We start from the raw sequence: 22,046 nt of genomic DNA, 5'->3' as shown, positions 1-22,046 counted from the left end.
AAACCGATCCAAGGACCTATGGGCAATATCCAAGAGGTATAAGGAAGTTGCCGGTGGTCTGGTTGTACCAGACCCCCGCCTTCCATACCTGCGCCACGGAGAAGTTCTTACGAAACGCCAACGAGGGGCCAATACTTCTGACTTCGTGAGTTCTCGGACGGGACGTACGGATGTCGTCACTACCATCAGCCTCCTACGCCCTCCTGAAGACCTCACGCAGCCAGGACGAAAGAGTGTTCTTGATACTTCTTTCTTGTTGACCCCTTTGCTGAACGGAGAGGGCGTCGACACTCAGGCCCGAGGTGTCGAGTTCTCTTCAGATAGCGCCGTAGCGTCCTCCACCCAGGACAAAGCAGCATCTCATCCACATCATTATCTGCATGACGCTCCGTACTCTCTTCGCCGATGCCAGGTCCAGCAAGACGAGGGTCATTTGAGTTCCCTAGGGTTGGCAAGACTTTGAAGCTGCTCCTAAGCAAGGAGATCTCGAACGAGTTCGAGATGTCCAATCCCGTCAGTTTCAGGAGGAGCGACAAGGCGGCTCTGTATCCTTGACTGTGGGAACTTAGAGGACTTCTCTCGGCGAAGAAAAAAAACGACGGAAATCCGCTACCTGCTGAAGATTGGCTCGAGAAGAGATAGGGCCCCGTCTACGACACCAACCACCGAAGACGGCCGACTTCCCCTGGTACACAGCTGCAGAGGACTGACGGACGTTTCCAGCCATCTCTGTTGCTGCGCTACGAAAAAAGCTTCTCGTACGCAAGAGAAGGTGGATAACAGCCAGCCGTGAAGACGTAGGGACTGGACTGCTCGGTGGGTACCGCTCGACTTGTGGCTGGCCGAGAATTTTGTGCCAATGGGGAATCTCTCTCGGTTCTCTTGCGAGAAGAGCCAGCAGGTCCGGATACCAAATGGCCTGTGGCCATTTGGAAGCCATCAGGATCATCCTGAGATTCGGGATGACCAGTGCTCGACTGATCACCTTGCGAATCAGGCTGAACGGGGGAAAGGCATAGGCGAAGAGGTTGTCCCACGGGTGTTTGAAGAGCGTCCTCTGCAGCTGCCCATGGATCCGGCACGGCCGAGAAGAACACCTGGAGCTTCCTGATGTGACCGGATGGCGAACAGATCCTCGACTGGTCGCCCCCCACAGGTCGAAGAGCCTTTTCCGCCACGTCCTGGTGTAGAGACCATTCGGTCCTTATCACCTGATCCCGACGGCTGAGCGTGTCTGCTACTACATTCCTTCCCTGGAATGTAGCGTGCCGACAGCTCTATTGAGTGTGCCTCGCCCACTCGTGCACCTGCCGAGTCAACTGATACACGGGAGAGACACTAGGCCCCACCCCCCCTGTTTGTTGACGTAACCGCCACCACCGTGGTGTTGTCGTACATCAACACCACTGAGTGTCCCATCAAGCGGTCCTGGAACTCTTGGAGAGCAAGGAACGCTGCCTTTAGTTCCAGTACATTGATGTGAAGGTGCTTGTCGTTCTCGTACCCACACTCCCTGAAGTCCGCAACTCTTCCAGGTGTGCACCCCATCCCCTCGGTCGATGCGTCTGAGAGCAGCTGCATGTCCGGGGGGAGAGTGGCCCGGAGGCACTCCTCTTAATTGTTCCTGTCGTCCAGTCACCTGGCTAGGTCCTGCCTCACCTCCTGTGTCAGTGACCATGGAAGGCTTGGGGGATCCGTCGCCTGTGACCAACTCTCCTTTGGTCTCCCCTGAAGAGACCGCAGGTGAAGACTCCCGTTAGGGACTGGCTTCCCGAGTGACGACAGGTGCCGATCACGACTTGCCATTGCTGAGCTACCTGTTCCTGCCGAGACAGGAACTGGTTGGCTGCCTCCCTGAATCTGCTACCGTGTCGATCAGCATACCAGGTACTTCATCCTCTGCTTGTGCTCGAGATCGGACTTTTCGAAGTTCAGAACGATCCCCAGATCGCGACAGAACTCGAGCAGTCGATCCCTGTCCTGTAGCAACTGCGAGCGGGAGCTCGCAGGACTAACCAATCGTCGAGATACCTCATCAGACGTATCCCACCTGCGAATGGGCCCAAGCAGACACCAGAGTGAACACTCGCGTGAACACCTGTGGGGCGGTTGAGAGACCGAAGCAACGTGGCCTGAACTGGTACACCGTCCCGTCGAGGATGAAGCGGAGGTACTTTCTGGAGGACTGATGAATGGGTATTTTGTAGATCCGCATCCTTCAAGTCCACTGAAGCATGAATCGTTCTCCCTGATAGAGTCGAGCACTGAGCGTGCCGTCTCCATCGTGAACCCGGGTCTGGCGAACCAACCGGTTCGGGGAAGAGAGATCTATCACTGGGCGTCAGCCTGTTGTAGACTTTTCCACCAGGAAGAGTCGGCTGTAAAGCCCGGTGACTGATCCGTACCGATTTCTACAGTTCTCTTGCTCAGCATGGTCTTGATCTCCTGTCTCAATGCTACGTCCTTCGATGCCCCTGGAACGTACGCCTGCTGTTGGACCGGGTCCCAATGCTGGCCAGGCACTCCCCCCACTTCCGCAGCAGGTGAGGGGGAATGCCGTCCTTCCATTGTGAACGTCGTCTGGTTGGGCTGATCGAGACCTGACAGGAGAGAGCCGATACCGCTCCGACTCATTCCAGTCCTCGTCGAGGTCGAAACCTCAGGAGGACCGAAGGGATATATAATACGATGTCCGAAGACACGTAGAAACGCCTCTGTCGCAGTAGAGGAGGTGAAGGAGCTTGTTTCGACCGTCCAGAACCGAGGAGAGCCTCCTTGTCCGGAGACGAGAGACTACTGGCTCAACCCCAGTCGGCAAGCTCCGATCGCGGCAGACCACCGTCGATTTGGATTCCCTCTCGTGGCCCCAAAACGACTTGAGCCGAGACGTGGCTCTGCTGTGGGAGCGGCGATCCTTCCCCGAGGTCATTGTGCTGACGATCAGCGCCGTAAACCTCGGCAAAGTTCCTCTGGATCGGAAGTCACAGCATCTTGCAGAGTGGGACCGTTAAGCCCTTCGAACAAGAGCATATTCCGAGAACTTCCATCCTAAGAAGGGGGAACAGCGACAGCCCTCTCGTCTTCCCCATCCACTTGCGCATACGTCCTGGCCGGTCCAAGAACCGTGCCTGGCACGTAGGGCGTCGTGGTGGGATCATGAGGGGCGCACCCTCGATCACTCCTCAATACCTCGCTCCTCCCGGTGTAACCCGAGGAGGTTGAAGGTACGGGAGAGGCAGACCTGACGCTCCCTCGTCGCTCGCTGGCAGGACCAGCAGGCTTGGAGGGCTGCAGGCGATCGTCAACCCGCGGTGACGATCGAGCTGCAGGCCTGGTCGAACCGTCTCGCTGTGGAGAACGGCTGGACTGAGCACAGCGGCACTGATCTCGAGTGTCAGAAGAGCTGGTGCTGGTTGCCGTACCCGATCGCTCTCTGTGAGAGCGACGGTCAGGCGACCTGCAGGCTCCACTGTCGCAGTGAGACCGTTGCTTGTCCTCACGGCACGTCACGTCGCTGGTTCCAGCCGTGGCTGGCACCGGCGAACGGGAGGACCTCTTCCCAGCCTCAGCCCGTGTCGGTCGTGGCCGTCACGTCCCCGGGTAGCCAGCTGTTCACGCGAGAGTGAGAGCTGGTCTGGTGAGAGTCGCATGAGCGGCTGTCACCAGTCTTCCGCCCCGTGCCGTGAACCTGACGCCTGAGCGGACTCAGAGGTCCTGGTTCCTCCCGGCTGCACGGTCGCTGGTAGGCGACCGTACACTCGGTACCTCCCGCGAAACGGGAGGCCGAGACGGACCCTGATGCAGTGGCAGAACCACTGACACCAGGCGAGGAAGTACCGGTGTTAGCCGGTACCCCTCTGGTCCCCCGTAGTCTTCTTCCTTGCGGAAGAAGAGACGGGCCCGCTCCCGAAGGAGCAGGGAGGACCAGCGGAAGGAACCCTCCCCTCCCACCGAGGTGAGACGGGGGTCCCGAGAAGCTCCCCGAGGAAGCTTCTTAGGAGGGAGGAGGCGACCTTCTTCTTCCTCGGCTGTAAAGCCTTAGAAGTCGAAGGGGAAGAGGCGGCGGCCGACGACGATGAAGAAGATGAAGACGACGACCACGACACCTTCCTCCTCTTCTTCGTCAGCTTCCTCAGGACAGACGTAAGATCTGCTATCCAGGGCGGAGCCGGGGGCTGCTGTAGCCGAAGCCACAGGGCCCGGACGCACCTGTACAGACAGACCAAAGTCTGGGGTAGTACCACCACGAACAGGGACGACATCAGCAGGTATGGGCATCTCAGGAACAGCAGGCACGGCCAGCACATCATCGGTAGGGACAGCCAGCCGCAGCAACGGCAGGAACAGCCAGCCCCCGCAGCAACGGCAGGGACAAAGCCAGCGCAGTAACTGCATGGACAGTCAGCCCAGAATCGGCAGGTACGGCAGGCAGCACCGGAAACACAGGAAGTGGAGCAGCAGCCAGCAACATCCTGGTACCGGCGGCAGGTCCAGGGGCGAGTTTCTAGGGCAGCGGAAGTGTGTCGCTGCAGCGCGGCAACTACGAGCGGCGGCGGCACGCCCCCCTCTCGGTACGGCGAACGGCACTTCACAGCGGCTGTAGGCAAGACTGTTTACCACGTGAGGCGAGTACACCAGGTGAGGAGGGACGTCGTCACCTGGTTGCGTGGTCACCACTCCATGGGTGACCGCAGTAGGCCCAGACATAGAACCGCAGCCCCTGGACACCAGCACGCTCTGCAATTGGAAGGACGCCCATACCTCACCAAGGTCCACTCTCGTGGCAGTAGCACCTGCGGAAATAATAGTAGTAGCGATTAATGGGGGGGAAAATCCCCTCGTGCGGGGGTTTTGATCCCTCCCGAACGAGTGGAAGACCCTAATACAATTGTACATCGGGCACCGAGCGCCCTCCCCCGCGCTCGACGGATCGGGCAGGAGAAGAACGCCGATAACCTACCCCCCCCCCCACTAAGGGGAAGAGCCATCTGTGGGAACTGAGCGGGGGGGGTCTCGTTCCCCACCCCCGCACAGTACCCATGTACCCAACAACGAAAAAGAGCCCTAGAGCAATCGTGCCATCGGCACGAATACAAGGCATAAGGATCAATTCCCTGACTGAGCGGAACTTGAAACCAAATAAATATTTGATGCAATCAATAATAAAAGGAACAAAATGAAAATGCATCTTGCAAACGATTCACTTCACAAAGAATAAGGGCTCGGATCGAGCGCATTCGCGCCCTCGGCACCGAGCGCAAGGGTGAAAGGTTTCATTCCTTACCTTTATGGATCAAGGTTTCTGGAAACCTCTTGATCCATAATGAATTGATGCAATCAAGAAATATATTGAAATGAAAAGACTACTGCGCTTGCGATTTCACTTCATACAAATAAAAAAGAAAAAGGGAAGGATCAATTCCCGTGAATAGCGGAACATTGATCCCAGTCAACAATGCAATCTCAATAAAAAAATGAAAATGAAAAAGAACTGCACTTGCGATTTCACTTCATTCAAAAATAAAAAGGGGGAAGGTCAATCTCCGGGTAAGCTCGGAAACTGATCCAAAATGAGTATTGCTACAATAAAAAATAATATATGAAAATGAAAAATGAATACTGTACTTGCGATTCCACTTTCATACTGAATAAGTTTCCGTGTCGAGCGCATTCGTTCGGCAACGGGCATACGGTCAAAAAAATATAAATGAAAAGAGCACTTACTTACGATTTCATCTACACATTTCCAACCCAATATACGCTCGGAGCGAGCGCTCCGCCCTCGGCAGAGCATCCCACCCAATCCGAGGATCATTCTGGGAAAATGAATTCCCGCAATTACGCCCTTCAGTCCCGGCACTCGGGTAAAATCGGAGGGCGTTGTGAACCAAGATCCTTTAATTCACAATTGAATTCAATGAAATGATTGTACTTACAATTCAGTTTCACTAGATACATAGAAAAAGAAAAACACAATCATGCGAAAGCAAACGACGATTTTGAAGCGGGCAGAGAGCGATGATACACGTCCACACGCCAGCAGGCCGAAAGCAAAAGTGATTTGTTTACCTCCCAGTCGCTGCAGCACGCGCGCCTGTCGGACAAAAGCAGTTACTACCGAACCCCTTGTTCGAAAGCTTACGACCTATCCAGCTGCCGCTAGTACCTTCCTATTGTAAAAGGACCGAAGGTTTGTATGCCGTGTCGGAACAAATGAAATGATTGTACTTACAATTCAGTTTCACTAGATAAATAGAAAAAGAAAAACACAACCATGCGAAAGCAACGACGATGAAGCGGGCAGAGAGCGATGATACACGTCCACACGCCAGCAGGCCGAAAGCAAAAGTGATTTGTTTACCTCCCAGTCGCGCGCGCGCGCCTGTCGGACAAGCAGTTAACTACCGAACCCCTTGTTCGAAAGCTTACGACCTATCCAGCTGCCGCTAGTACCTTCCTATTGTAAAAGGACTGAAGGTTTGTATGCCGTGTCGGAACAACCAAAGTTTCTTATGGGAATTTAATAGGAATCCTATAAGCAATAGCCCTGTGAATATTATATCTGTCCACTACTGTACATAGTGGAAAAAGCCACCAACATAGTCATGAAATATATGTTTATACATATACGTATTACAATCCATTTTATCTGTTTACTATTAATGCTACCAAACCTTAAAATATTAACATCTTTACTGCAAAACAAATCTCTTATTCAGGTCCTTTTCTAACTGGAATAATTTCAGACACTGGTAACAAGTCCGTTAGGATTTAAAAAGGGTGCTCTTATTCATGGAGGAGACGACATTTACAAACAAACAAAGTCAAAAGAACAGGTTAAGTACTGGTCTGAAGCTCTCCTGATATCTGATACTGTAATGATAATCCATATCTCCTTGGAGCTATTTCATTATCTAACATTAGAAAATGGATACTGCATGCTTGAGTAAAACTTTCACACTAATAAGTTCACTAAAAAAAATAGCATTCAAGGTATCACAGATGGAGCACCCAAATTATCTTCAACAAACTAACTTATTTGCTTTCAATAATACAACTGCAAAGTAATTATAATACAAGTTTATTGCTGACTGTTTAGACATCTGCAAAACTATCCCTTGTAATTCTGATTCAAGGGCATGACACCTTTCCATATCTTTTGTCCTTCACTTATGAATTATGTTTTTCACTTTCATACTCGTCTTAAAAGCACAGTAACCATATTATTTATCCTTTTCTACTAACAGGTTTCATTACATCACTGTGTCAAATTGAAGAAAAAATTATCTATAATAATGACACGGGTTCCCATGACATATTCAAACAGGAGTTTGCATTGTGTGCTCACTGACCTAACCCAACTCTTAACAAACACTATATTGACTCATTTCATAATCTTATCTGACTCTAACATGCTATAACCTTACATGGCTTATAGTATAAATTAATAATCTAACTCTCAATAAAACTTTCAGTACCGTAAATAAAGAGATTAGTAAAGAGTCCCCGGCTATCAGTGGGGGTTCCATTCCTGGGGGGTGTGCCGAAAAGTAAAAACCGCCATTAACTGAAACTCGGAGGTTTATGGCACCTCTTAATGTTACGGTGCCATAACTCTATTATTGGTGCCAAGGCGCCAATAACTGAACTCGGCCTCTAATGGCGCCATAAATCGCCAATTTTATGGCGCTAGACAAGCGCCATAAAACCGGATCGCTGATAACCAGGGACTGCCTCAGCTGTGCTAAGGTGGCAGTTTATATCTACCAGAACAACATGAATTGTGTGCTATGATATACAGTGGTCCCCCCGTATTCGTGGGGGATGCGTACCAGACCCCCCCGTGAATAGTTAGAACCCGCGAATGTTTGGAACCCCTATGAAAATGCTAAAAACAGCCTATTTTGTTAGTTAAAACTCAAGAAAAACTCTCTAAAAATTTTCCTACATGGTTTTTTTAAGTTTTATCACAAAAAGTCATTTTATGATGAAATTCATAAAAAACCCCAGGAATTTGTGGATATTTATCATAGAAAAATACCGCAGGGCCCAAGAGAAATCCGCGAATGTGTGAGTCCGCGAATCTGGAGAACGCGAATACGGGGGGTCCACTGTACTATGACTTGCTGCAAAACAAACACTACATTTATCTAGTTTCCCTGGCATCTATATTTTGCCAATTTAGGCAGTATAGTGCTGACATTTCTTTCCCGTATACTGACATGGTAACATCAATATGATTCTATAAAGCCTAATGGAAGTAATTTACTGGCACTGGCGCAAAAGCTAATACCAATAAAAAAAAAACATTGAAAGAAGTTGGAGAGTTATAGTGTCATACAATGGCTCTTTGATAACAGAACACTTGTAATGTATCCTTTATAAGACATGCATTTTCCCAGCAACAATAGTATCCTGCTTCCTCTCATCGTCATTATACATTTCGGGCACCAAAATTCTATTACTCCATGTAAATTCAGCAATCCTGTGTCAATAGCTCTGCAATTAACCAAGTTTTTATCCTATTCCTAGAAAGCCAATTTGATTTGAACTCTATTATCCTAACCTAGCTCAACCTAAGGTGCTGTCCTGTGCAAGGTGTCTTGAATGCTGTGACACTAGCTGGGTAGACAAGCATCTCAGGCCACCTGAGAGGCGTCACCATAACAAAATAATGAAGTGGCATCCCTTGCCCATTAGAACTTGGTGTGCATAACAATCAGATTAGGATGGAAAGGGGGTTACCCTGTGGTTAGGTAGTCCCCAGCACCTTCCTTAAGGGGGCCAGCTGGAACCCCTATATATGGTGGTATAGGGCGAAAGATGCAGTCATGAAAAAATTCATGGCGCTTCATATGGCAATTGAGAATACGTATACAAAATATTTCGTCAAAATTCCTCTTACTTTCGTAGTTACAGGGTAATTAGTAAACATAACTCAATAAGCCTAAAACATTCATCCGTACAAGAAAATGCAATATTTCTTCTGTTATCGTAAATTTTGATAATTATTGGCAAAGAAATTGTGAGAAATGGCAATGTAGAGATTCCGTGGCTTGCAGAAGCGAGTATCTGGTTCAACCATGAATCAGTAGGACCACAGACTTCAAGTAGATTAGACGTTCGAGTTTCACCTCGTGACATTCGCTTGCTTTTACGTATGTTTATGTATGTTTCGGCAAGAAGTTCATCATGCCTATCTTTACTCAAAAGAATCAAAAATAGTAAACATATAAAATATTCAATAAATATGAAAACCCAAACTTACCCTAATTTGGTTCGCATATTACCAGGTTCACGAACAGATTTTTCAAGGATTCTTTTCTGTTCAATAGATCGAGAAATTGCGTTGTGTTTAAAAATACGTCCTAAATTACCATATCTTATAATCGTATCAACCCATTATTTAACCAGGAATAGATATACTTATTACTAACCTTTAAACCATTGTGTAATTTCCTATACCACGATCCGAAGAATAGCCTGATTCATTTACAAATGCCTGTCAGTAACAATATCTATCGTGCATGCATGCCCTTCAATATTATCAACCTAAAACACTTATAAATTCTTAGACTTAGCTGTAATACATGATGATATTATTTCTCTGAAGTTGTGCTGATTCCTTTACCCCCCTCGCATGTTGAGCTACCGTAAGGCGACGATGACCTTCACACTTAAACAACTAAACCGGTACTGCCGGACTCTTGACTCAAATCAGTCGGAGACGACTGACGATCCACGCATGCGCGACCCGCATTCACCAACGACAATACTTAACTACTTGTTAAAGATTACTTAGGGTTAAACCACCATTTAACGTATTTAACCCTTCAAAACACTTAATATAAAGAAATATTATACTATAACTAACAATTCCACACAATATATATATATAATAATCTACGCATCTTGCACTGCATAATGTTTACAATATTTCTCTTACAAACTAAAGATAAATGATTGTTTACTGGTCTTTATACACTATCGTGATTCCATCTCGAGTCACGATACACTCCCAGCAAACAAAAGCAATATTTACAGTTATAATTGTCCTGCTTGAATGAGGGCTCTTCTGGCCTCAGTAGCCGCCTGTGCCGTTTTCCTGTTCGGTCGGGTGCTTTTGTTATCAGTTTTCTCAGATATGACAACATCAGTCTCTTGCCATAATTCTAAAGGATATAGCTTGACAACAGGTCTCATCACTTGACCTTGTGGGGTTTTTAAAGTAACCACGCGCAAGACATCATCCGGTCCCACATGTAATTTGACAATTTGACCGAGTTTCCAACGACTTCTTGGTCCTTCATCGTGTATCAACACAACATCTCCCATTTTGGGCCAAGATTCGTGTCTGATTCCCACCCGATGAGTTTCTCTGAGAGAAGTTAAATATTCTCTCCCACCTTTTCCACAGTCATCACATTTTTTGTAATGTACACAAATCGCTTTCCAACATCCTTATTTTCTCCATCCAGAGGGTCCTTAGCTTCATCTTTCCAATCTATGACTTCCCTAGGGAAAGATCTCAATCTACGTCCTAAAATCAAAATGATTGGGCGTCAGAATATCCAACTGATCTAATTCTCCCGGTGTATAACTTAAGGGTTCTGTCATTAATAATTGCTTCAAGTTCAGTCCACAACACAGGAAAGTTCACCAAACTGAGAAAGGCCTGACCTATTACCTTTTTCAGACATGTTTTCAGAAGACCAATCAATCTTTCCCATATAGCGCCAAAAACCAAGGTGCTCTGGCTGGTATGAACTTCCATTTACATTCTATAGCATTTAGGTGTTCTTGTACTAAGGAACTTTCTGCCATGTTTTTCAAATAATCTGAAGCCGATACAAAGGTAGTAGCATTGTCACTTAGCATTAAAGAAGGAAACCTCCCCGACGGCTACAAAACTTTCGGAACACCATAAGAAACGAATCGCAGGACAGATCTTTTACTAATTCGATATGAATTCCTCTAGTGACTGGACAAGTAAACAACACAATATAAGCTTTTTCAGGATTTTGATGTTTCTCCTTGGTTAACAACGCTCCTGTATAATCTACCCCTGTAACGCTAAAGGGTTGTGTTTCTCTGCACCCGAAATTCTGGCAATGGTGGAGCAATATTCACACGGTAGGGTCTCCCCTGTGTTTCTTACAAATTATACAATGATGGTATTACACTTTTGGCTAATTGGCGAAGCTGTGGGACCCAGTATTCCTGTCTCACACTTGCTACAGTTGCATTTACTCCCATGTGAGCTTGTAAACAGTGATGCTCCCTTACTATCAATTTTGTGAGAAAACAACCTTTTGGCAGTAAGATTGGGAATTTTATTTCTGCCGCCTGTGCGACATGTTCCAATCTTCCTCTGCATCTCATAATACCTTCTTCCAAGAAGAGATTCAATTGTACTAATAAGGTCAATTTTGAAACTTTATCCCCCTTTTCCAAAGCTTTATATTCTTCGGAAAGTATTCCTTTTGTAAGAGGATAATCATTTTATTTTTAGCCTTTTGAAGTTCTTCCAGCGTTAAACTTCCAGTTTTTCTACAGCCAGTTGATTTACAATTGTCAATAAATCGTATTATCCAAGCTATAGTTCTACAAAATTTATCCACTCTACTAAATCTTTCCAAGTTCAGCAGATGGATTTTTTCACTGTTCCCTACAAGATGGACCTGAATAACTTCATTCTGTGATTGTGTTTCTTTCACCCATGTCCTGTCAATAGGATAGGTGTGGTTTTTCTGATTTTAACCAGGGAGGTCCCTCCCACCAAAAGGAGTTATTTCTTACTTCTTCTGTCCTTTTTCCTCTAGTAATCCAATCACTAGGGTTTTCTGAGATGGAACGTAAGAAAAGACAATCCCTGTAGTTATAGAGTTAATTTCCACTACCCTATTTTTCACAAATACTGGCAAATTATTCTTTGTCACTAACCATCCCAGGGCAACTTTACTATCAGACCAAATTATTATTTTCTCAAATTTATTTTCTTCAAAAGTTTCAACTATAAATTTACACAATCTTGCACCTAACAACAAAGCCATTAATTCCAATTTAGGTACAGTCAACTCTTTAATGGGTGCTACTCTACCCTTTGCCATAATCAGAGACGAAGTTTTACCACTTGCTCGATAGGCCACACAACCATAAGCTGTTATGCTAGCATCACAGAAAATGTGGAGGTAATCCGCTTTCTCCAGATTAGTGCTTCTGGGGAAGGAAATACTGAGACTTTTCTCTAAGTCTTTGGACAACTCATTCCACTGTTCTAATAAAGGAACTGACAATAATTCATCCCATTTCAACTGTTGTTTCCACAAATCCTGTAAGAATACTCTAGCTCGTATCGTAATAGGGATAAGCACTCCTAAAGGATCATAAATTTGGGCAATCGCACTTAGAATTTCACGTTTTGTTTGACCGGTCTTAAGATGATTAGGTGTTATTGTTAATTTATCACTAGAGATGTTCCAGTTTAGGCCTAAAACTTTATAGGTTTGTTTCTCTTTTGATCTTATACGATAAGCATCCGCGACAGTATTCAAAAGATAACTATTACTAGTCCATTCCCTTAAATACAAGTGCGCCTGGGCAAAGATTTTGTTTGCACCAAAAAATAAACTTATCAATTCATCTTCACTGTTGGAGGTAAATTGAAGGTTGTCCACATATAATCCCCTCTTCATCATATCCACTATCTTAGTACAGCTTGAATCTTCTCTAACAGCTGCCAGATGTGATTTAATAGTGGCATTCAAAAGAAACGGAGAACACGTAGCACCGAACAACACCACCCTAAACCTATATATGATTAATTCGCTATTTGGATCCATTGGGTCTTTTAACCATAGAAAACCGTGTGTAATCGCGGTCTTCTTCTCTCAAATTGCAACCATAAAGAAATGCTTTTTCTATATCACTAATACAAGCGTAGTTGGTTGGTCCTGAACTGCAATAAGACTTTGAGCAAATCTGTCGTAATATGTGGTCCAGTCCACAGACAGTCGTTAAGGCTCAATCCATTTTTTGCCTTGTCTCCAAGAACAATCTAACACTATTCTAATTGGAGTGGTGACACTATCTTTCCTTACACCATGATGTGCTAGATAGTGACAATTTTCAACCGAATTGTTTTTATCTACCCTTTCAATGAACCCCCTATCCTCCTGATCCTTCAGGATTTTTTGATAGTGGTTCAGGTAGGCTTCATCTTTCTGAAATTTTGCACATTGTTGTTTAACCCGGCCCAACGCCATGCCAAAGTTGGATGGGAGTCTCGGCTTATTAGACTTCCATGGTAAGGCCACAACATATTGCTTCTCCATTTCAGAATATACAATGGTATTTTCAAAGTCTTCTAGAACCTTTCTGGGTCGTTCTTTCAATTCATTGCAGTCATACTACTTTATCTAAATTCCACAAAATATCCAAATCATTCTTTTACATCATCAAATTTATGAGTAGCTTCAATTACTTCCTCTTTAGTTGCTAGCTTAACACAGTTTACTTGGGTTTTCCTGTACTGTGGGAGCATTACAGGACCTGTTACAACATATCCAAATATGGTAGGTAACAATATCAATTTTTCCAACCTTTTTAAATCCGGGGTGCAAAATGTTATAGACATTATCAACACCTACCAAAATATCAATGGGGTGCTTGCTTGTCCACAGGTAGATCGAAATCTTGGTCTGCTAGACCAATCTTGGTTTTACACAACGTTTTCAAATTTCGTTTAACATTGAATTTCTTAGCATACTCTGGTAATTCATCTACCACAATACAATCCATAATAATCAATCTACCCTTATAAGGAATAGAAACACTCACCGTTTCATATTCGTTCACAGGTTTGCTTGTCAAATAACCCCTTATAAGGCAATTTTCTCCGTGCCTTTAGATCTATACTGTAGATCCTGAAGTGCTGAACTTCTAATAAAGGTTCGTTCTGCACATGTGTCTAACAACCCGCGAAGACGTACCAAGTGTCTTCCTTTGCCCTTTAACACAATTGTGGCTGTTGGTAAAATAGACTTCAATTGGATTTTGAGGCCCTGATCACTTACGGAAAGTGTTCCAATTTGCACACCATTATTAGATTTATTTGCTGATTTAATTGTTGGAAGTTTTACTTGCTGGTTTATTTGGTTCGCTGGTTTGTTGTTTATCACACAATACACGATGATGTTTTAATCTACATCCGTTTCCACAATTGTCTTTCACAATCGACACTAAAGTGCTTATTTGACGCACACACAAAGCACAATCGTAAAAACCCGAGACGACTCAATTTCTTATCCTACTGGCATAGGTTTTACACTGTGTCACCAGTGTTCACCTTCACACAATGCACATTTTCTTGTTTGTTGAGAACTAAATTTATTAAACAGTTCCTTTACTCTTAGGTCTAACCGATTGTGATTGATTCACTGTGAATGTAGATACTGTTGATAAAGTTCCAGGTTTTATTTACATCTGTTGAGACGAAAGAGCCTAGATTGTGAATTTCTTTCCTCTAGATATTTTTTAAATGTGTCAAACACCAGCCAATCATCTCCACATCTGCGTTTCACAGTTTCAACTTACCACTCTAGGCAACTTACCATATAGCAAAATGGTGTAAAAGCTCGTTCAAACTCCAAGTTTTCACTCTCCAAAGATCTTATAGAGCATTCAAAATTTGCTCTGAATGTTTGTAATGATTCTGAATTAGCAGATGGAGGCTCAATTTCTAATAATCTTCTTACCAGAACTCTTTTAATTTCATCCTTCTTCCCATAAGTGGCTTGGAGAGAGGATATAGCTTGTGAATAGTTCGCAGCTTCCAACTTAAATCCTGAAAATCAATTTTAGAGCATCTCCTGTAAGTAAACTTTGCAGATATGAAAATTTCTGAATCGGCTCTAAGTCCACTCGTTGGTGTACCGACACATTGTACAATTCCCAGAAGGAATTCCACTCCAACACATCTCCATTGTAATGTGGGAGATCCAATTTTGGCAATCTAACATTAGTCTTCGGTGTGGTCGGAGGATTTCCAGGAGAACCGCTTCCTGACATCGCTGTGATGGCATTGATCAACTTATACCAATGTTCTCCAATTACTACTTCATATTCTGCTTGTTCTTCCACCTCATTCATTCGATCTTCTTCAGTGGTTAAAGCCAATATCTTTTCATTCAGGTCTTGCACAATCTTCATTTGTTTTATGAATAAATCCTTGATTGAAGACAATGTATTGACATTACCTGCGGCAATAGCAGAGTCTATCTTATTTATCCATTTGGTGATCACACCCTTGTAACCTCCTCGTGACCTCACCAAAGCTTCTCTTTCTGCCATTTTTCCAATGATAATTATCAAACCAGCTAAAACCAACAAACTTTTCCAGACTTTCAACAATTTCATCCAACAACTGTTTATACAAAATACAAATATTCAACAATTTCAGCAAATTTTAATTTAATATATATATAACCACCCCATTAAATGCAATTAATCAACACACTTCAAGAGAAATTCACTTCAGAACTTATCACAATAATTATATACAGCTTATAATTAATGCAATTATGTTCATTATTTTCAACAGCACAACTAGATTAAATTCCCTCAAAATTTTCGTTTAAATAAACTTCAACTTAGCTGCTCGGTCATTAACAAGATGGCCGCCAGTGCGACTACGTTCTTCTTAATTAATGCCGAGACTAGCTTAACCCAACAATGAATGCCCGATCATTGACAAAATGGTCGCCAGTGCGACAATATTATCAATGTCGACGCAAACTCACTAATACACAACTCGAAAATTTCACTTTCAACTATTCACGAATTACCAAATTCAACAACTTTCCAAAATTATTATTTCAATAAAAATCACAACTAATGAAAATCAAATTTCATATTTAAATGTTCTCAATTAGTGGCAACGATTAACACTGATCAATTCAAAATGTACAACGCATATATGATTTTCAATCACTTAAAAGTTCATTTTTTTTTTTCCACAAGTTTCAACCTTCGTCGTTGTAAATGGTTTAATAGCCGTTAAACATTTATGAATCTAAAGAGAACGAAATTACTAATTTAAATTTCACACTCGCGATTTCCTACTACGATCGATAAATACAATTAATCAAATAGAGTGCAATTACAAAAGGGAACGATAGTATCTTACTCAACAATTTTCCTCATATGATTTACGGCATAAAGTTACGGCGTCAACGTTTTCTAAATTGCCAATACCATCCTAGCCATAACAACCCGACGCAACGAACACTTTCTCACGAAGCGCAATACTGGTAAAACACCTATTAGCCTATAAACACCAATATCAAAGTTAAAATATATGCGTTATCAATCAGTTACCAATTATCAATCATCACCCGCAAAAATAATCAATCCTGGTCACGGCACCATTTATATCTTTACTCAAAAGAATCAAAAATAGTAAACATATAAAATATTCAATAAATATGAAAACCCAAACTTACCCTAATTTGGTTCGCATATTACCAGGTTCACGAACAGATTTTTCAAGGATTCTTTTCTGTTCAATAGATCGAGAAATTGCGTTGTGTTTAAAAATACGTCCTAAATTACCATATCTTATAATCGTATCAACCCATTATTTAACCAGGAATAGATATACTTATTACTAACCTTTAAACCATTGTGTAATTTCCTATACCACGATCCGAAGGATAGCCTGATTCATTTACAAATGCCTGTCAGTAACAATATCTATCGTGCATGCATGCCCTTCAATATTATCACCTAAAACACTTATAAATTCTTAGACTTAGCTGTAATACATGATGATATTATTTCTCTGAAGTTGTGCTGATTCCTTTACCCCCCTCGCATGTTGAGCTACCGTAAGGCGACGATGACCTTCACACTTAAACAACTAAACCGGTACTGCCGGACTCTTGACTCAAATCAGTCGGAGACGACTGACGATCCACGCATGCGCGACCCGCATTCACCAACGACAATACTTAACTACTTGTTAAAGATTACTTAGGGTTAAACCACCACTTAACGTATTTAACCCTTCAAAACACTTAATATAAAGAAATATTATACTATAACTAACAATTCCACACAATATATATATATAATAATCTACGCATCTTGCACTGCATAATGTTTACAATATTTCTCTTACAAACTAAAGATAAATGATTGTTTACTGGTCTTTATACACTATCGTGATTCCATCTCGAGTCACGATAATGCCAATGAGGAAAAGACAAGGAAAACATCTCGCTAACATACAGATGAAGACAAATCGCTCAAGTATTATTACAGAATATCATAATATGCGCGTAGTTAGTGAAGAGAGAGGGGAGGGTTGCCTAGTAACGCCCACCCCCTTCTTGCCTGACAGCACACATCACACTGTGCCCAAGGCTACGATCTTTGAGCAAAGAGATCTTCATTTATGATAAATAACATAGTTTTGGTTTTTTAATACCCAAAATGGAATATGAAATTCATAATAATCATGATTTATTAAATTGTCTTTGTAAAAAGAGTACACCTTCGAATTTCACCTCTGACATTCTCTTGCATTTACGTTTGTTTATCTTTGTTTCGGCAAGAATGTCATCATGCCAAAGAGAGGAAAACATCTCGCTAACATACAGAAGAAAATTCGCTGTAATAAGCCAAGTTAGTGAAGGGGAGAGAGGGGGTTACGTAGGAAGGAGTGCCCCATCTTGCCTCAAGCAGTGCCCCAGGCTACGATATATGAGCAAAGGGATCATCATTTATGATTAAATTATAATAAATAAAATAGTTTTGGTTTAATACACAAAAAAGATATATACATTCATAATAGCCATTATTTATCAACATCGTCTTTTTAGAAATACGAAGGAAAACTTTGAATGCCCGTATCTCAAAACTATACTTATTGACCTTCAAAATGTATCTCCTCACTTAGTTTTAAAGCTATAACATTGGAATTTGGTATATAACTCAGAAAGACATTAAAGAACAATCAAATAGAGCCCTTTTTTCCAATTTTTGTTTTGTCTTTTTATAAATTTTTTTCTCGTGATTTATAGGGTTTATTTTTTTACCATATTGAAAAATTCATATCTAGCAAAAAAATGACTTAGAAAAAAAAAATCCATTTGATTGAAGGTCTAAATCAGGTCTATATATGGTAGTAATCCCAGGTCTTAATATTAAATATCAAGGGAGGAGATAGAATTTGAAAAATGGTTATTTTTGGGATAGACTGCCCTGGCGTCACAAAACCGAAGGTCAGAGGCGAAAATCATATGCAGTTTGGAGATGTCCCAAGTCACCTTATTAAGTGGTATGAATGTCAAAGTCCTGTAGTTAAAAAACGGCATGAGCCGGCCGGCCCCCTTAAGTTAGGTTAGTTTAATAAAGGTAAGGTTAGATGTATCCTATATTTTACTCTAGTACAACTTAAAATGCATGAGGCCAACTGGAGTAACTCACCCCTCTAGTTTGGTAGAGTGTTTTTTCCTAAATTATGAAATAATGATATAATTCAAGCGCTTTTTCACAAGATGGCCATGTTCCAAGAGAGGTGGCTGCTATGTCGCCATTCGGTCATTTACCCTAACCATGAACAAAAGAAAGTAAATATTTTAGCATAAAAAAAAGACAAGCAAAAACAAAGCAAAAGTAGCCTAAATATCGCAGTTGGTGACTGGGAAAAAGCAGGCAGGGGTAAAGTCTTCGGTTTTACCCAGGTAGGACCCGGCACCATAAGGTAGATTGGAAAAGGTGAACGTACGATAACAGCCCCATTGTTGGCCTTGTGATAGGTGTTTTTCATTCTCTTCTGAGTCTGATACTGAATTCAGACACAAACCATGTATAGGTATAGGTAGGTATTCTCTCTACTTGAGCCAATATTTTCCTTAATTCACTTTGGGCCATTCCTTCTGGTGCAGCTACTAAAAAAAGGAAAACTTTTCCTGCCTCGGTCTCCTATGGGTAATTACCAGGCCTAAACAGGACTGGGGAAACAAAAACAGGCCTATGAGATTTGCACTAACAAAGGCTACAGCAGTTGTCAGAAATGGCCAAGATAAAGGGCAAACAGCCAAACAAATAGGTAGTATATGATTCACATATTTACACAGCAATTACAAATGACCTAGGCCTATGAGCTTCCCACAAACTGAACCTAGGCTAGAATTAGGTTGCCTGGTTTAGAATAGGCCTAAGCTGGACTACTTACTTAGGTAGATAGCCTACATATGCACACCAAGACCGACAGGATTAATAAACTTGGCAGGAGCTAAATCACGGCACAGCCTATTCCTAGCCTATAGGCTAGGTATTACTAGCTAGGCCTACTACTACTACTATAGTGGTAATACCTACCTAGCTACCTACCTTCCTTGTAAAACTAAACTTAGGTTAACCTCCCGAAAATGAAGGGATGCTCATTGTTCACGTATCACACATAAAATACATGGATAACCTATGGCCACCCACATCCCAACATCACCACGTAGCGTAAAGGTAGGCCTATACTAGGTACTACAGAAGCCGCCCTCGTAAACTACTAAACTCGGACAAACCTACCGAAAATGAATGGATGATCTGAGTTTAGGTCACAAACCATGAAGGATTAGATGCACATAGCGGCCAACATTACCAGCAGCGAAGCGAACGATATCCATAAGCCTATAATCAATCTCTCTGCCTCGGTTCGGCCGCCTAGGATAGGCCTAGGCTGTTCCCCCAGTGGCTCTTGTTACTTAGTACTCCAAGTTGGCGGCGAAAACAAATTTCAAATCCCGAGATACTTTTTTAATTTCCGAACAAAACTGACAGAGTGAACGTCGAGCGGGAATGAATCCCAACTCCCGGCTAAACACACCCACCTTAGGCCTACCGACGTTACGTGATTGTCTAACAAGAATCCCTAAATTCGTCAGGTACCCGAAACAGCAGACGACCCGACCGACTGAAAATGGATGTAAACAAAATAGTATATACAAGACAAGTGAATAACCAAAAGTGTATCTAACTTCTCTCCTCGATAATGTCCTTAAACTTAAAAGTCTTCCGTCCTCACGTACCGCAAAAATGTCTTAAAATTGATAAATGTCTTTGGTTGAACCGCTCATCTGCTTATTTGATTTTATAATCAGGTTTTTCTGAAGCCGCCAGGTATTCGGCTGACCGTCGTAAAAGTCGTCAGCTGTTCGCACAACCATAGTACATCTGGCACCTTTGTGATTTGTGTGTTTTTAAATATATTAACACACAGTTGTGGCTTTCATTATGCACTTTGTTGGCAATACGTGGGTCTTTTTAAATTACCTCTAAAAGTATCGAATAACGTGCATGGAAGACTTATAGCCAAACAGAAAAGAAACATCTCTTGAATTATTAACAACGAACAGTTGCCAGATGTATGCGACTTTCGATCAATATGCTGAAAGCGCACGCTTTGAAAGTGACAGACGTCGATTTGAAGCTTTGTAACAGGGTAGCGAGAGAGAATTTACCGTGTCCGTCTCAAATAAAACGTACTTGCTCATCACGCTTAATAAGAAAATCTATAATTGACCACTCGTAAGTCTAATCGGAAGTCTAGCTACAGTGTAGAGATTCTCTTGATCGTCAGCATATCTGAAATTATGTTGATTTCAGAGACTAATCGGTTCATCAGCCGGGCTCCGTTTATTTGTGAGTTACATTCCAAGAATTGTCGCCAATTCTTGCTGAATAACCCGGCAATGAAGTTCAATAAGGATGGACATGATCTTACCTAGTTGAAATTCCTTTATAAGTAATTTATTTGCTTTGTTGACTATTACCCGGCTTTTCACGTTTATTTTCGGCTATAGTAGATTCACATGAACCGTGCATTTGATGTCTAGGCCAGTCCCTTACGACGCTCCTGATTGGTTGTTGATAAGCTAATCACAGGGCTGGAAACTTAGTTTCTCGAGAGTTCACATAGGCAGGATATATGTTCCACCTCTTCTGAGGAATACTTTTGAAAGACGTATACCCCTCAGGAGAGGTGCAACATACATACTCTCTCGAGGGACTGAGTTTCCAGGGGCCCAGCCCTGTGACTGACTTGAACAGCCAACCAGGAGCGTTGTAAGGGACTGGCCTAGATATCAAATGCACGGTTGACGTGAATCTACTATAACTGTATACTTTTCACATGGCGTGATATTTCAGCATTAAACCATAATGAGTTTTCTTTAATTTCAGTTCCTTCTACAATGATCGGAGAGTACTGATTGGACTTGTGTACAACGTTTGACAGAACTTTGTACCGATGTGGTTAATAACGTTTACAATATTCTATGGTTTTAATAATAATAATAATAATAATATCCTTTATTTCGGTTCAAGACCATATACAATGAACATACAAAATACACAGTAACATACACAATCTAGATATGAGTCAACATGATAGGAAAAATTAGTAATCGGCACTTATCCACAAAATAGCTGAGGTAGCATAAAAGATATTAATCATAATACTGGTAATAGTAATAATATTGGTGAGAGAAAAAATGCATTGAGAGTTATAACAGTTAGTGCACAAATTATATAGCTTAAATTTCACTAGAGACCTTAGGTGGTTACAGTAGTCTGGTCCAGAGGGCTAAATACATAAATTGAATGTATATATATACATACACACACACACACACATATATATATACACATATACACACACACACACATATATATATATACTATATACATATACATATATATATATATACTATACATACATATATATATATATATATATATATATATATATACATTCATATATATATATATATATATATATATATATATATATACATACACACATATATACATATATATATATATATATATATATATATACATCTTCTTCTTCTTCTTCTTCTTCCAGCTTTTTCCCATTTTTATATGGGGTCGCCGTTTCGGATGAGCCGTTTCCATCTATTTCTATCTTGCGCTTCTGCCTCATCAATTCCCTTCTCATGTAAATCTCCTCTCACACCGTCCTT

General features: G+C 42.4%; 2 protein-coding genes across 2 annotated transcripts in view; one reads left to right on the top strand and one right to left on the bottom strand.

The window, feature by feature from the left end:
- LOC135202305 (zinc finger protein ZFP2-like) overlaps positions 1–20,215 on the bottom strand; it is a 79,594-nt gene extending 59,379 nt beyond the window's left edge. Inside the window, exon 1 of the mRNA XM_064231641.1 lies at positions 20,091–20,215. The gene's annotated coding sequence lies outside the window, so the exon portion shown is untranslated. The remainder of the gene's footprint in view (positions 1–20,090) is intronic.
- LOC135202015 (uncharacterized) overlaps positions 1–22,046 on the top strand; it is a 159,866-nt gene that overhangs the window by 94,805 nt on the left and 43,015 nt on the right. The window lies entirely within an intron of this gene.

This window comes from Macrobrachium nipponense, chromosome 30 (genome assembly GCF_015104395.2).
Source record: "Macrobrachium nipponense isolate FS-2020 chromosome 30, ASM1510439v2, whole genome shotgun sequence".
In the NCBI taxonomy this organism is placed as follows: domain Eukaryota; kingdom Metazoa; phylum Arthropoda; class Malacostraca; order Decapoda; family Palaemonidae; genus Macrobrachium; species Macrobrachium nipponense.
This window is presented reverse-complemented; position numbering and strand designations above follow the sequence as displayed.